We start from the raw sequence: 17,269 nt of genomic DNA on the forward strand, positions 1-17,269 counted from the left end.
TCTGTACCTGTTGACAATTACTAAGTGTAGAAGCAGTTTCTCTGACGCCCACTCATTAAATGCTATTAAAGACAAAGTCACAGGGAAAGTCCTCTTAAATGTGGCCACAGAAGCTGGTCACCAGTAATGTCACTGTTTTATTCTGAGAATTTAGATGTGGGCGGTGCAAACCACTAATAAAATCGACACCCACAGGTCAACAGGAACGAAACTGGTGGAAGATCACGTCACAGAGAGTCCCCGTGCTCAGCCAATGGAAATCCTTTCCACACACCAAGGGAACATTTATCAATAAAACATATTAAAATACTTCTCTGTATGTAATAAACTAACTAACTTTACCTTTCCTGTCACTATTAAACAAAGTAATGCAAGTTTCCAACAAGTCAACAAAAGAGTGAAACAAAAACATTCATTCAAACAGATGCATTTAATTCTCCATGTGTTTATTAGAGATGTGCAGGACTACTCAACAATCCATTTGAACACTGCTGCCCTCAGCTGTCAGCTCTGGAAATATCGCTTCCAATAATACACAAAACTGTGTTATTGGAAAACTGTGAAAAAGTATCAAAAATAAAAATAATAATTAGTAAAATGTTTCCCTTCAGTGTTAAATGGATTGATATTACAGCAGCTTATGTTTAAGGTTAAACTCATATACTTGTGTTTCATGTCCAACATTGTATTTAATACATCATCTGTTTGTACTGGCTGTGGTCTGAGGATCTACGATTCTACTACCACTACTACTGCTGTTAGTAATGTTAATACTACTACTATACATATTAGCATGTTTAAACCCGTTACAGACACATTAAGCTGTTCAACAAATTTCAACAAAGTTTGTTGAAACAAACATGAGGAAGGAAGCTGCACGCCACAGCAGTTTATGGTTGGTGTGTTTCCATGAGTGTTTATTTTTGTGTAAATACATCATCAAACAGCCCCTAATTCAGTCACAAGCTACAGTATATAAGATGAGCCGCTGTCACACTTTGACAAGTTCATCAGCTGGTAACAAACCTGTTCACGGCTCAGATCCAGACTCAGATTTGGTGCCTTTCAGCGTCTCAACATGTGTTCGAGTCTCTCCACCAGCCACCTGATTCTTCTGATCTCCCTGAGTGTGGTGATGCTCATCTCTGTATCAGGTACAGTTTTTATTTCTGGAGTTTGTTTTGTTGTCAAAGTTCAGTAACAACAACTAACAGATCAGTAAATTATTTATACAACATTTGACAGTTCAGCTTATTTCAGTCTCCATGATATCTGAAAGGCTCTGAAGAATAATGACAATGTGTGTGATGATGTGCTGCAGGGGCTGACCATGTGGGGAAAACCTGCTATAAAACATATTCTAACAGACTTGTAATAAACACGTCTACACCTAAATGGGCAAAAAACATTATCAGCTGCTTTGAAGACGACAGACATGGCTGCCTGCCTGGCTACGTGTAAGTAGAACTTCTTCTAAATATACTTAAACCAAATAAAATGTAGAAATTAATTTTTGATTAAAAATCCACAAACACAACAATGAAAATGAGATTTGCACTGAAACCTTGATGTAGCAGATAAATGTTCCCCTCTCTAACATACAGCACTACTGTTTGCTCTGTGATTGTTTCTAATTTGGTGACGTTGGGGAATCTGTGAGTTTGTGCTTATGAGCTTGGAGGAAACCTGAGCTGTTCTCTCACAGCATAATGCAAAATGGACACTGCACATGTTCAGTTAACAATAAAATGAAAATGTCGAATCCTTTGATTTGTCTTCTTCACTCTAAACTTCTTTCTTTATCCTTCTGTTTTTTTCTTCCAGGGTTAAAATAAGCAGAGGAAGAACATTTTTCCTCAGACCAAACACCGAGTGGCTTAAAAGGAAAATAAATGAGGTGAGAAACAAATTATTTATAAAAATGTGGACACAAAGTTTAGAAAAACCAGCAGTGAATTTCTAGCAAAAGTGTGAAGATTATAATATAGGTAATAAAAAGACACTGTGTATATCTGTCTAATGGTGCTTCTTCTTCTTCTTTTCATGTCACCTTCTCTCTTTCACCACCACAGGGAACTCTGCTGTGTCCTCCAGTGATTTCTAAATGAAGATGATGGAAACTATGAAGCAAAAGCTGTAGGAAACAAGACCCTAGTATTTTTTGCACATTTGTTAATTCACACTTTAACAGAAATATTTATTAAGAGATGTTGACTTTTCTCATTAAGTACTGATGGCGCTTTAAAAAACAGTTTTGTTTATAATTGTTACAAATTTTATTAAGTATGAATGTTTGAAGTTTTCTTATTCTGTCTTCAAACTGAGAACAAAGATAAATGAATAAAAACGTTTTTGAAATCAGATTTTTTTAATGGTCTGTGTGATTAATTACCATTTGCTGTAGGTGTTATAACTGACAACAAAATGCTTATTGTTGTGATTATTTCATGATGACGTCATGATCACAGGACACCAGGAGGCAGCATTTAACCGATATGGCAGAAGTAAAAGTGAACATTCAGAAATAACTTGAAAAGTTATTCACAAATACATATTTTATTCATACTGATTAAGACACTCATACCTCCCTCTCCTCAGCCACCTCCTCCAGCTCCTTTAGGGAAACACTGAGGCGTTCCCAAGTCAGCCAAGAAACATACGTCTTTGTCCTTCCTTAGATTGCAGATAATTATCTCCACTCCTCACATCTTAGTCCCTCCCACTACAGATGACAGCAGAGGAGGTATAACTATAGATTTAACAGGATCTTAACAGTCATCTTTGAAACTTTTGTGAAAGTGGTGTCAGTGTAAGAAAGAATAATGTGATGTCAAACCTATTTGTTTGAGTCACAGGAACAGAAATAGTGAGATCAGCTTAAATAACTGAAGCTATTGATCTTTAAAGAGTCCTCCTTCTATTATTTTTTGTATATCTAGCAGAGCCAAAGAGCCTAATATTTTAGGCCATGTATTGTGTCTCTGCTTTTAGGATAACAAACAGGTATGATTCAGTGATTTTGAATCACTGAGAGACAAAATATAAAAATGTAATTACTGTAATTACTTCCCTGCTAATTAATCTTGCTAGTGTCGTCCTTCAGTTGTTTCAAATCTCTCGTCTCCTGCTTGAACGGACTCAAACTCCATCATCTTGACCTAGGGCCACTCTAACCACTGTGCTCATGCAGCTGCAGACTGCCACCAACTGTAGTCCAGGACAGTGGATCTGAGACTTATTAGTGAGGCAGCACACTCTAGAATTATTCCATATATATATATATATATATATGGAGAGAGAGAGAGAGAGAGAGAGAGGGAGAGAGAGAGAGAGAGAGAGAGAGAGAGAGAGATGTTCCCTTGGTCTGTGGAAGGGCTTTCCACAGACCGAGCACAGGGACTCTCTGTGACGTGATCAGTTTTGTTCATGTTAACCTGCGAGTGTTGATTTTATTAGTGGTTTGCACCTCCTACATGTAACTTTATGGGGGTTTCCTTTCAACAGCCATCTGCAATTAATGGGTGACCCAGTTTTGTGGTCAAATCTGAAAGTACTTTCCTCTATGACTTTTGTTTTTAACAGCTTTTAATGAGTGGTCACCACAAAAACCACCTCTGTTCTTTGTAAGTATACACCATAATTTAGCTTAAGATTACTGTTTTTTTTTTTTTTAGTAATCTTTAATACGCCACTGATCACATACAAAATACATGATGATCCATTTCAAAACTGTATTAATAAATCATTTGAACTCAGGGGAAAATGTATGTTTAAAAAGCAGGTGGAAGGGTCATAAAGAGTATTAAATGACAGAGGAAGCCATGACCATGATGTCTGCGGAGGATGCAGCCGACGTTTTGGGACACAGCTGAAGAGTCATGAGAGGGGAGAGGAGATGTAACAGACTGGGACATCCTCACTTTGGAAACTTGTCTTAAGGTGATGCCAGTTAAAAGTGACCTTTTCTGAATCATACCCACTGAATGAAACCAGTTATACTTCAAGAGTGCCTCACTTTTCCCACTTTCTCAGTCTATTAAATGTATGTTAGGAACTGTGACATCTTTCAACATGGAGCACTGTTGCTAATACCCTTTCTTGGTCTGTGATTTCATGTTGCTGTAGTGTTCTGTGTTTATGATTTGCTATATTCCGAGTTTTCCTATTCATGGCCAGAAACACCTTACCAAGGAAGTGTCTTAGTCAGCTGCTCAAACAACCTCAGTTCTTTCTGTTAGATGTGGGCACTATCAGTTTTGCTGTGAACACCTCCGGAATGATCTGAGGATGAGTCCAGACACCTATTAGACAAAACTGGTTTCTTCTGCTTTAAACTATGATCCTACTCTTTCTAGTCCTCCTTGTCCTCCAGGTGTTGATCTCTACCATCCCTCTCTATCAAGTGTCTGTGTGTGATTAACTCAGCTAGCCTTCTCAAAAGTGCTGTCCATTCACATTTAAGCTGGCATACCCTCATCATCCTCACCTGCAGCATTTAAGCCTGGCTCTCCTCTGTATTCTGTGTTGGATTGTTGTACTGCACTGCTGTAGTATTGTTCTGGCTTTTTACCTTGTGTTTCCTGCATTTACCTATAGCTTGCCCTAGCATGTTTCTTCTTAATACATTTGAGTTTTAGAGAGTTTTACATTTGCAACACATTCCAAGAGGATTTGGACTTTATAAAGGAGCTTTGGATGAGCTTATCTTGGAGAACTGGGAAAAGTATGCAGTTGAATAAATGAACCATCTGTCTGTGAGTCCTTGCATCAGGAAACACTGAATCTGTCTCCTGAGGGACAATCCTTTAGGTTCACTTTCTCAGTTTCATTAGTTACAATAAGACTTATTGACATTTAACCGTTTTAGTTTGTCAGTTCCGAATCTCTTGGAAACCCCCCGAATAACAGATCTCACACTCAATCACTACCCACAACATGTGGCCAAAAGTGAGGGTAGGAACATAAATCAGCCAGTAAATTAATAGCTTTGCTTTCAGACTCTGCTCTGTTACCCACAAACAGAGTAGCACACACAGTCTAACTCAGCACTTCCTTCTTGCTTGCTCTCTCTTCTCTTGCAGAGTCTGATTTGTGATGTTATACACTTTAAGGCTGAAATTGATTTTTAGAAGCTGTGACACACTGTCCTCTCACATGAAGTCAGGAAGACTGCTCTCAGACCCACCTCTGCTAGCTGTACACATAACCCATGTAGACCTTAGTGGTTCCGATCAAACAGATGATGTGAGTTAATCTTTATTTTTTCAAATCTTGATTTGTCCCAGGTGAATGTCTTCAGAAGAAAGAGCCAATTTGGTAAGAATATTTTAGAGGATTTATTTTCCATATTTTGTTTTTCTTACTTTAATATAAGCAATCAGAGTAAGCGGTCACACGCTGGTGGTTATCAAACTGAAAAGTCAACCCACAGTTTATCAATCTGGCTATGAATGTGATGACATGTAAGAGGTAATGTTGGCAGCGTGTGACACAGGGCTGAGTTTAAATTTGATGCAACAAACCTGAACATAGTGTAAATGGAAAGGCTTTAGGACCCAGGGGATTTTAGGGAGGGTATAAAGCAGAGGTGGTAGTGGGTGCTCACTGTTTCTCCCTACAGAAGTGACACAGATGTGGTTTGTGGGGACGCTACAAAGTTTTTGGTAAACAATATCAGTGTCACGTCTGCACCTCTGTGTTATACTTCTTGTTTTACTTTGACAGTCTGTCATTTGTTAAAGTATTCTGCTTTGCTTCCTTTGTCTTGTAGGTCTGATCACTCCCAGCTTTGCCCTCCTGCTGTGTCGCATTCCCGCGTCACTCTCAACTCAGTTGTTGTGTTGAACCCTCACTGGACTGTGTGTTTCTGCTGTCCTTCTGGTATTATTCAGGTTCGGTTTCCTGGTTTTGTTTTATTTTTTACTTTTATGTTTGTGTTTCTAGTTTAGCTTTATTGTATTTCATGTTAAAGCTTTTCTGACGAACTTGCTTAAAGAAACGTATTTAACATATTTAAACGATGCCTTCTCTGTGCAGTTAATGAATTGTGAAATAAAATATGTCACATTGGCTTTTACATGTCAACACGTGCAAGAAAAAATAACTTAAAAACCTCTGAAATTAAACAATGGTACAGAAATAATGCTTCATCTGCATAAGAAAAAATACCAGTACTGGGTCTGTAAGAGGGTTGGACTGGGACAAAAAATTGACCATGGCGTTTTGAGTAGAGACCGGCCTACCAGGTATTATAGGAAAAGCCATAAAGCCTTTGAATGAAAACAAATGCTGTTGTGACAGTGATGTGCACTGTCTTGTTGGAATATATGATTTCTATACATTTTACATCAGATAAAAACTTTGTTTATACGATTCAGATAATTAATAAAAGCGTGATATTTTAAATGAGAATCAGAAAGAAAAGTTTTTTTTCGTGCTACACCTAAACTTGTTTTATATCTGACCCAGATCGACTGCAGGTCATAACTTCTTACCTAAAGTTTAGTTCACCTGACACCTGCCTCGAGTCTCTCCTCCTCCTGCCTCACCTTTCCCTCATTCACCCGCTGGCCTCTGTGGAAGCTCCGCCACAGACACCACCAAACAATTCGGTAATTTTTACACATCGGCCACCATCTGGCCAATCCACTACCTTTCATTGTTTATGCCGTTACAAAAACAACAACAAAACCATCGGCTTGTAAATCACCATTGGGCTTACCGGGCAAATGCACAGAACGAGCGCTCACAAAACAGCAGTTCGGGGATGATACATGGGTCCTCTGTCGGAATACAGGAAAACCCAGATCCATGAAATCCATGAGTCATTGATCTTACTCCTTCAGTCAATACTCAATACTATGGCCCCAACTTGTGGCCATAGGTTAGGGTAGGAACATAGAACTCCGCTCTCTCCTTTGGATCAATCGGATCCCAACTACACTTCACTTTCCTCTCTCCCTATCTTGCTCATTTTCTCTTGTAGTGTGCACTCTGGTAAATGATTTTATGTTTTTAAGGCTTTAATTGGCTAGAAGGCATGACACGCTGTGCTCTTACATGCTTTATAGATTTTTAAAATTCATTTTCAACAGCAGTTTTCATGGCAGCTCTATGCAGTTGGTGTTATCTTACGGACAGAAAACTGACGGCCTGATTTACTCTGTAAATGTATACTTTTAAATGAGCTGTAGTCTGTAGTCAAAAAGTTACAAAAATGTCCATGGAACATGTAACTTTAACTGTAGGGTGGTGTACTGAAAGGAACCAACCTAAAAAAGGATAGACAATAAGAAAATCCCTTTCATTGGAGGTTTTGCTACAACCACACAGTCAAGCTTTGGATTCTGCTGTTCAAAGCTAAAAATGTGGATCTGAAAAACCCTTCGATGATAACTCCTATTTGGTGAAGAAATAGGTCAAAGTTCAAGGTCCGGCCTACTTTGAAGAGCACGTAGTCATTGAGCTAAAATGAGTACATGCATGGATTGCACATCAGCCACAATTTATCAATCTAGCTATGAGCGTGATGACGAGTAAGAGGTGATGATGGCAGCATGTGGCCAGTCCGAAGAAAGGAGAAGAAAACAACAAACGTGAACATATAAAGACATGAAGAACACACAGTGGGAGTGTTTGTTGCTGTACAACATTTCCTCAGAATAGCCTGCTCAATTTCCACATTTCCTCTTTTTGTGACAAACTACAGTATATAAGATCACACAAGCGTCAGCCTAACAAACTTGCTTAGAGCACTGATCCAGAGTCAGATTTGGCGCCTTTCAGCTCGTGAAGATGTGTCCGACTCTCTCCACCAGCCGCTGGATTTTCCTGCTCTGTCTGCCTGTCATGATGCTCGTCTCTGTGCAGAAAGGTACAGCTCTTCTTTTAATGGTGTTTGCAGTGTTTTCACTATATAGAAGAAAACACTATCTTTATTGTATCTCAAACTTTAATGCAACCAGAGAGATGTTTAATATTGTTTTGACAGTTTTATTGTGAGTGCAAACAACCTCAATACAGCAATTCAATCAGTAAATGTACTTTTAGAGGTTAAATCTCACGTTTTGATCCTCTTAAGAGAAACCTGATGCCTGTTTGCTTTCTTTTAAGAAAATCTCTTGAATGAAAGGAATCATTTAATGTCAAAATTAAGAGAAAAATATCAATGTCTTTCAGTAACATTTAATAATCATGAATAATAGCAGTATTCCTAATATTTGATGAGTTCATTTCATACTTACAATAACACTTATGTCATGTCATGCTGATTAAGCTTATTGTTGTTCTCTTTTCGTGCAGCCCATTCCTCAGCTCAGAGTTTGGATTTGCCGTGCTGCCGCAAGGTCATCACCCAGGAAGTAAAGACAATCCAAAGTTGCTTTGAACAAAAACCACGCTATCGCTGCAGGCAACACGCCTTCCTGTGAGCAAGCCTAGATTTAAACACAACTCAGAAATTTTCCATGTTAATAACGAGTACATTATACATGTCGCTGTGAGACACTGATGTAACAACATGTTTCACTTGTTTGTGTTTCTGCTTTTAGCATCATCAACAAGCGGCATAAAAATAACATATGGTGCATTGACCCAAATTCTGAGTGGCTCAAAGACAAAATAGAGAAGGTGAGTCAAAGGTGACATCGCTCAAAGTGACTCTTCTGCAAACAAGTAAGATTACTGGATTGAGTTCCACTAAATGAAACACCTGACTAATCTAAGTTGCCAAACGTCCATCTTCCATCATAGTCAGCACGATACGTTGACTACAGTGAATTTATCACTGGAAAATCCCCTCCCGTCTAGTTTAGTCACTGCGTCTTTCAGCTGCCTCAAATCTCTCATCTCGCGGTTGAATGAACTCCAGCTCCATCATCTCAAACTGTGCCTGGTGACAGCAGACTTTCTTTTCTGGAAATCCACTGTGAGCTACTGGTTTGGGCCGCTCTAACCAGGACCTGCAGGAGAGCTGGTGTCACTATGCACACGAGGTTGGCGACTGTCACCAACTGTATCTCAGGATGGTGGAGGTGGAGTTCAACTATGGAATAGGAACTAACTAACAAGGCAGCTGATTACTGCTGTTACGTCTTGTCACAAAATGTGTACAACATTATTGGTTAATTTATAAGAGGATTTTTTATATTAAAGTACATATTTTCAATTTAAAGCTTTTATTACCCACTTGACTGTGGGTCAGTAAAAACACTCCACTTATGTAAAAGAGTACGTAGTGACTGTTGTGCTGAGCAATCATTGGGTGTCATTAGCTGCAGCCATTTCATAATAAATCTGCACACCCACACTTTCCAACACACTGTTTCTTTCTCTAAGAAAAATGAACTATTTTTAGATTTGGCCACAACTGCTGTGGCTCATCCAGGGAAGTCAGTGTTTTATAAAGAGACATGGGATGAAAGGAAACCTCTAAAAATGTAGGAGGGGGAAGCCACTCATTAGCCTCTGCTGGTGTGAAACTGATGGATGATAATGTCAGACTCCCACTGTGAAGTAACGTAGAAAAACAAAACTATAGATCAGCCTAACAGACAGTAATAATAAAATATTCTGTAAAATATTTCTAACTGTAAATATTTCTCTGTTTTCTTCTCCACAGGGAGAACTGAAATGTCCTCCGGTGATAAGTGTATGAAGCAACAATGAGACCACAAAACATCAGAGCAAAGAAGCTGCTGACAACATTTTTTACTTATTTAATTGTAATTCTTTTTGCAGATGTATTTATTTATTTATTATGTAAGTTATTATTTTAGCCTTTAAGCCATCAACATCATTCCTAATTTGTTGTAGATGACAGTAATAAAAGATGTTTTTTGTGACTCTAAATAAATATGGATCATGTTTAAAGTAAAATCTAATGCAGTTTGGTGATTTTTTTCACATGTATGATGTCGTGTTCTGGGCGGCAGTGCAGAGAAATTTCTGTTCTGACTCAGTGTCACATTTCTTTCAAATTGTTAACATGTAAAATATAACAAGTAGAAATCAGTTAATAACAGAGCTGAGGCAAAACCATTATTTTTATTAATCCTTACAAATAATATTAACGAAAAGCTGATAATGAAAGAAAACTTTCACGTAAGAGGAAACTGAGGAAAAGTGTTGCTTTGGATCATGTACATTATGTGCATTTCTGAGGACACTGGAACATGAACCCTGTATCTGTATAGGGTGACCTGATGTCCCTCTTTAAGCGCAGCTGCACAACGTTTTATGTCCCCCTGTCCCACATTTTGACCGACTCTGCAGGACATGCACTTTCATAAGGTCTGGCTTTAGTCAGTGCAACTGAATGGAAACATTTCTTATACTTAAATGAAGTTTAGCCTGTCTAATTCTATACCCACAGAGACTCAGGGAAAGTCATGAAAGTTACACGCTGGGCAGATAAATATGATGGAAATGAACACAAAGAAAATGATGCAGCAATATACTCTGAGAAACTGAGGGAAAATATGATGTGATGTGACATTATTTGTAAGTCATACTTGGCTAGAAATTGCTTAAATGGGCAGAAATGGGTAAAAAAAGGCATGTTGATCTATGGATACATCATTACTGAAACCCAAAGACTGTTACCAGGCAGAACAGCTGAATAAAATACAGCCTATTGTGTGAGATTATAACAACAAAGTTTAGCTTCCTTTTCATCTTGTTGTATTGACTTAGCAAGAGAATTTAAAACATTATTAAAATATAAGATATTTGACAGCCTCCCTGCTTTGGTAATGTGCTGTTGTCCCACACAAACACTGTGTTTGTCCCACATTTAGTTTATTCATCATAATCTGAAGGCTGAACATAGAAATCCAGGAGTCAAAATGAAACCGTATGAAGTATTCATTTTACATGCCTTCATTAAATTGTATATAAAATAAGTAAATAAGTCAATAACTAAAAACTTTGAAGAGGTCAGATTGAACCTGTTGTCAGATTTATCCAGTTTGATGTTGAATGATGGAGGCGTCACGATACCAGAGGTGTCTGTGGCTCTAAAGCTGAGGTAACATCCTGTCTTGCCAAAACGAGTCTAACAAATAATGAAAATATGTGATTTTACAGTGACGTCACAACAGAAGCTACATTTTCTTGCTGACCAGTCAGGTTATGGTTTTAATCTGTGTTATGCTGCCGACAAAATACACCAACATGTGATGTCCATAACTCGCAGTAGAAATTAAATTTGTTTCTCCACTCGTTCATATGTTTTACATCACCAGTACCGGTGCCATGGCGCTCATTGTTGACTGTGCAAAGTCATTTCTTGTGGAAATTCAGACACATTTGGTCTTGTGTGTATTCAAGCTGTGTCATGAGATGTTTCAGAGGTGAAACATGCAAAGCTTTACAAGCTCAGATCTGCAATGACTCTATTTATAACATGTGTATTAGTAAAACCACTGTCAGTCGCACACCTCTGATGTCAGAGCTGACATGGTCTCTGAGGTCAGTGAACTAGCTGATCAGTTATTTATAACTCCGGTGTTTCTGTCACTGCTGCAGACAGTAAGCATAGAAATACAGTGAATCATCAATACAAAGGAAAAACAGAGTCACCTTTCTAAATTGATCATTTATTCTCAGTAACAACTTTTGACATGAGCCTGTGGAAGCTGTGAGAAGAAAATCAGCATTTTTTATTTTATTGATGCTTCTCTATGGTCACAGTTTGCTATTCATCTTCATCCAGGAATTCATATCTGTGTTTGTGGGAGATGCCTTTAGGACACTGTAGTTCTCCCTGTGGTGTAGAGAGTGATAGAGGAAAGCAAAAGTGGAGAGAGAGGAGAATTTGTAGTTAGATAAACTGAAGCACTTGGTTCATTTATTCCAAGCAAACACTGTTATCTGCCTGTTATCTTTTTCTTACAGACCAAGAAATTTAATATTTTTAATTCTACCACAACTTGTTTTTAACAGTAAAAGAAGAACTTCACTATGTTGGAAAGCGAGGTAACATTTCAGACATGTGCACAGCTTTTAATAACTACTTCTCTACAGTGCTTGATGTCAGTAAGGGTCTTGCAGTGGCGTGGTGGTTAGTACTGTTGCTTTATAGCAAGAAGGTCTTGGCCTCAAATCCAGGACTGTCTTTCTGTGTGGAGTTTGCATGATCCTGGTACTCCAGCTTCCTCCCAAAGACATATATACGGTGCATGTTTCTGGTGACCATAAAAATGGTTAATGGAAATACACCTCAATTAAATTTAAAAACATGAAAACGTTGTTGAAAAATTGATTGAAAGAAAATAGGAAAGCAAAAACCAAAATCAATTTAAAAAATTTAATGTGTATCAGTGTAGTCAAATATTTGGCTACAGCCCTGAAATGTATTCATATGAAATTGCAGTCAGCCCAGTTGTTTTTGTTTGTATAGTTCTTGATGGGCTCTTGTATGTGTAGTGGTGTGAAGGATGAAAACTGGTAAAGGTAACTAAATAGTGTTAAGGGTGCCACCTGGGGAGGGAGTACACCCCAGGAGAGATTACAACAGCCAGGCTAAACGTTGTAACAGTAACAAAAGGCACACAGGCTTGTTATTAACAAGCAGAGGTTTGGCAAATCAATTTCATAGAAGACAACTTATTAGAGAAACTACCACCAATATAGAGCCGCAGATAAGAAAACAACTTAAATAGCAGGATTAGCAATACCAAACCTTAGATTAAGACATTTCATTAAGACACAAACATTACTTAAAAGAATAAGGTTCGCTGCCACGTGCTGCCCTAGTTAAAAATAGCAGCTCAATAAAATAGTTAATCAAAATGGTGGAGATCGGCCACTTGGGGAGGCAACCTACAGATCGGAGTGCCCAAGGGTGCCACCAATTACTCTACCGTGCAGTCTTTCTGTAACTTAAATTGTGTGTTATACTTGTTTCCCAGTGTGTACACTCATATGCATCAGAGGGAATTCCACCACACGTCCCTAGCCCCCACAGCAAGCGGCCGTGCCTTCACTAAAGCAAAATAAAAGAAACCTATAAATCAAGCAACATAAAACACAAAACAACTCAGTAAATGATAAACAGAGAAAAAGGAACAAACACACACAGGCAACCTTTAAAACCTAACAAAATATAATAAAAAGTTAAGACTAAAACACCATAAAACACAAATAACCAATCAATGCCACACACATTGCCGCTTTTGAGCTTGAGGGGAGATGACACTGAAGATTTACCTTTTTAAAGTTTTTTGCCAAGTTGGGGTTTAATTGTGAGTTGCCTCCTTTTTAACGTGTGTCACATGCAGAGATGGGCAGTAACGCGTTACTTGTAATCCGATTACTTTTTTCAAGTAACGAGTAAAGTAAGGAATTACTATTGCAAAAACGGTAATTAGATTACCGTTACTTTCCCGTAGGAACGCTGCGTTACTGCGTTACTAAAACTGTGATTTTTTTGCGAGAATGTCTCATGACAGTGATGTAAGCAAGTGACGTTCGTGACAACAGCTGTGTGCAGATCAACAATGGATAATATATCGAGTGCGGGAGAGAGTATGAGCATGCAGCGTTTAAAGCGTGGAAGTACTGACGCTTTAACGCTTTTAATTGTTTTAGGTACTAAATGGTTGATTTTATTTTGTATTAACATGAAACAATTTGACCCCATGGTTTCCCTAGTAAACCAATGGGGTCGGATCTGACTCCATTGGTTCTCCAGGGTTAAAGAGTCCTCCCACTATAGTTTGTATATTCCAGCTGCACCACAGTGTTTAGAAGCAGTGACTGTCTGTCCTCTTACATGTCTCGTAGGTTTCTTAATTCACACAGTGATTTTCATAGATTTAATCTAAGTAAAGATGATGAAAACGATGAAACAAAGTTAAAGTAAAGCAGCTGCTGGAAATATTTCTGCTCATTTATTAGTTCACACTTTGACAGAAATATTTGTTAAGAAATGTAAATTATTTTTTGCAAATTATTCATAGCGCTTTAACAGTCTTGTGTTCACATATATATATACAATACAATATCATTTTACTTACTTTAACACGTTTAAAACCAGGGGGTACACCAAATTGCTTCACAGTCACAGTAAGGAATAAAGAGTAAAATTATTACACTGAACAGTAAGTCATTTAAAGAATGTAAAATAGAGAAACAAACAAAGGCATTTGTAAGTAGGGATTGGCAGAATTCATGATAATTTAGAGAAATGAGCAGATACAGCAGTTAGTGATTGGTGAGAATTAGCAAATATACTACAAATGTCATTATCATCTTTGTTTTCTAAACGATGATGATGGAAACGATGAAACAAAAGCTGTAGGAAATAAGACCCTAGTATTTTTTGCTGATTGATTACTTCACACTTTTACAGAAATATTTGTTAAGACATGTTGACTTTTCTCGTTAATTACTGATAGCGCTTTAAAAAACAGTTGTGTATATAATTGTTACAAATTTAATTAAGAAAATTTTAAGTTTTCTTATTCTGTCTTCAATCTGAGAACAAAGATAAATCAATAAAAGCTTTTGAAATCAGATTGTTTAATGGTCTGTGTGATTAATATTATTTGCTGTAAGTGTTATAACTGACAACAAAATACTTATTGTTGTGATTATTTCATGATGACGTCATGATCACAGGACACCAGGAGGCAGCATTTAACCGATATGGCAGAAGTAAAAGTGAACATTCAGAAATCACTTGAAAAGTTATTCACAAATACATATTTTATTCATACTTTCATTAATGTTGCAGGAGCAGCAGACTGAGCACAGACACCCATACCTCCCTCTCCTCAGCCACCTCCTCCAGCTCCTTTAGGGAAACACTGAGGCGTTCCCAAGTCTGCTAAGAAACATGTGTCTTTGTCATTCGTTAGATTGCACATAATTAACTCTATTCCTCACATCTTAGTCCCTCCCACTACAGATGACAGCAGAAGAGGTGAAGACGAGGCATGAGACAAGATTTAACAGGTCTATTTCGGAGGTGTGGTCCCTGGCTCAGCTGCAAGGGAGAGGTAGTGCAGTGAGCTCAAGGGGGCGGTGCTGGAGAGGCTGGTGGGGCCACAGCTGGTGGCGTTTGAACTGATGACAATCTCTTTTACCTTTATAGTGAAGCGAGAGACTGGCATGAGAATGGAGAGCTGAGACCAGTGCCGAACAGACTGTGGGGCATTATATGTGCGTGTAATTATAAAAACTGATATCCAAGAGCACAAACATTGTGTGTGTGGAAGTCCATCTTACAAGGACGTTAACAGACATCATGGAAACCTTGTTTTAAAGTGGTGTCAGTGTAAGAAAGAATAATGTGATGTCAAAGGAATGTGATGTGCATTTTGAGGTTTAAACTGGTTTTTAGAAGCTGTGATTCTGTCCTCTTACATGCCTTATAGATTTCTTAGTTGACATACAGCTACTTTTGAGGAATCATCGCAGTCCTTCGACTGTGTGCGGTTTATTGTCGTCTCACAAATTGTAGCTGAAGGCCTGATTTTCTTGAAAATATACTTTTAAAAAGTTAATATTCAAGGATGTTTTATAAAGAAAGAGAAACTCAAAAAGCATAGTGCTTTCACAAAGACTTGAAAATAGTCAAAGATGGAGGCACACACCAGGATTACTACTGAGAATAGCATCCTAACTGTCCCATTTTGTTCCAAAGTTTCTACTCTTTCACCTCCTTTGGCAGATGTTTCCTGCTGTTTGCATAACCAACAAGTCCCTTTGACCTGTGTGACTCCCACATCTCCTCCCTATTAGCCATGAGTCACTGCCAATAGGGCGCAGATGGATGCAGATACCAGAACTGAGGTTTTAGATTTTCTTAAAGCATATTTGTACGTCTTTACATTTTCTTCAATACATTCATGATAATATAATTTTTGTTCACATCCCATTTTAAATGATCTTGAGTCGTGTTCTGTGTAGTTTATACATGTAGTTTTATAACTACAGCATATTTATGGCAGGTTTGAAATAAACTTCTGCATTAAAACAACATAATAGAAAAACACCAGAAATCTCAAATATTTACTAGTAATGGTTATTGGAAGTCTGACTAATGTTCTCTGAGTTCCTTCCATTTTTATAATGTTGCTGACTAACAGAGGAGCTAATCATGATGAGTAATCTCATCGCTGACCTCTTCTTTTCTCTCTTTGTGACCAGCTGTGCAGCCTGTTCCTTCACTCATAGTTTGGGTTTGACCTGCTGTCATAAGGTCATCACCCAGGAAATAAAGACAATCAGACGCTACATTCAACAAAAAAAACACATTATGAGTGCAGGCAGCACGCCTCCCTGTGAGCAAGCTACGATTTAAAGGGAAGTCAAAGATTTTCCATGTGTAATGGCGACTCCCTGTCTTTGTGGCCTTTGCAGTGGAATTATGTCTTCACAGATGATTTATTACCACATCATCTGAAACCATAGAGGTGGTGAATGACTCTTAGCTGTTATTTGATAACAACAAGGGGGGAAACTTAATATCTCAGGATAAGATAAATACCATGTCCTAATATTTTAGTATTTATATGATAAAATGTATTGTGTCTCTGCTTTTAGGATAGCAAACAGGCGTGATTCAGAATTTTGAATCACTGAAAGACGAAATAGAAAATGTAATTACTGTAATTACTTCCCTGCTAATTAATCTTGCTGTAGTGTTGTCCTTCAGCTGCCTCAAATCTCTCGTCTCCTGCTTGAACGGACTCAAACTCCATCATCTTGACCTAGGACCACTCTAACCACTGTGCTCATGCAGCTGCAGACTGCCACCAACTGTAGTCCAGGACAGTGGATCTGAGACTTATTAGTGAGGCAGCACACTCTAGATTTATTCTATTTATACTGATAGAACAAAAATCCATTTTTGTAAACTGTGTAAATGCTCAGAGTCAGAAAGGACCATTATCCACGTGTGACGGTCTGCAGTGCAGACCGAGCGAAGGTGTGTGTGGACCCAGGAGCAGACACAGGTGAGGAGATGGTTCAGGGTGAAAGGCTGAAGACATGCCTTTATTTGGAGCGATTACAAGAGTGCAAAAATAAAAGACACTACAAGAATGGTGACGAGTGCTAAACTAAAACCTAAATTGGGAAATAATAGAAGTGACTATGAGAACCGACTATGGGGAAAATAACTGTGACGACTATGAACTAAACTTTGGGCTGGTACATGAACTACAAACATGACCAGCACAAAATCCTGAAAGACACATAACGTGTAATGAACACAGACGTAGCGACGCTGAACACGAGACTGAGGACTTAAATACACGTG

This window comes from Perissodus microlepis, chromosome 9, assembly GCF_051167445.1.
Source record: "Perissodus microlepis isolate ML-2025 ecotype Zambia chromosome 9, ASM5116744v1, whole genome shotgun sequence".
Lineage (NCBI taxonomy): Eukaryota > Metazoa > Chordata > Actinopteri > Cichliformes > Cichlidae > Perissodus > Perissodus microlepis.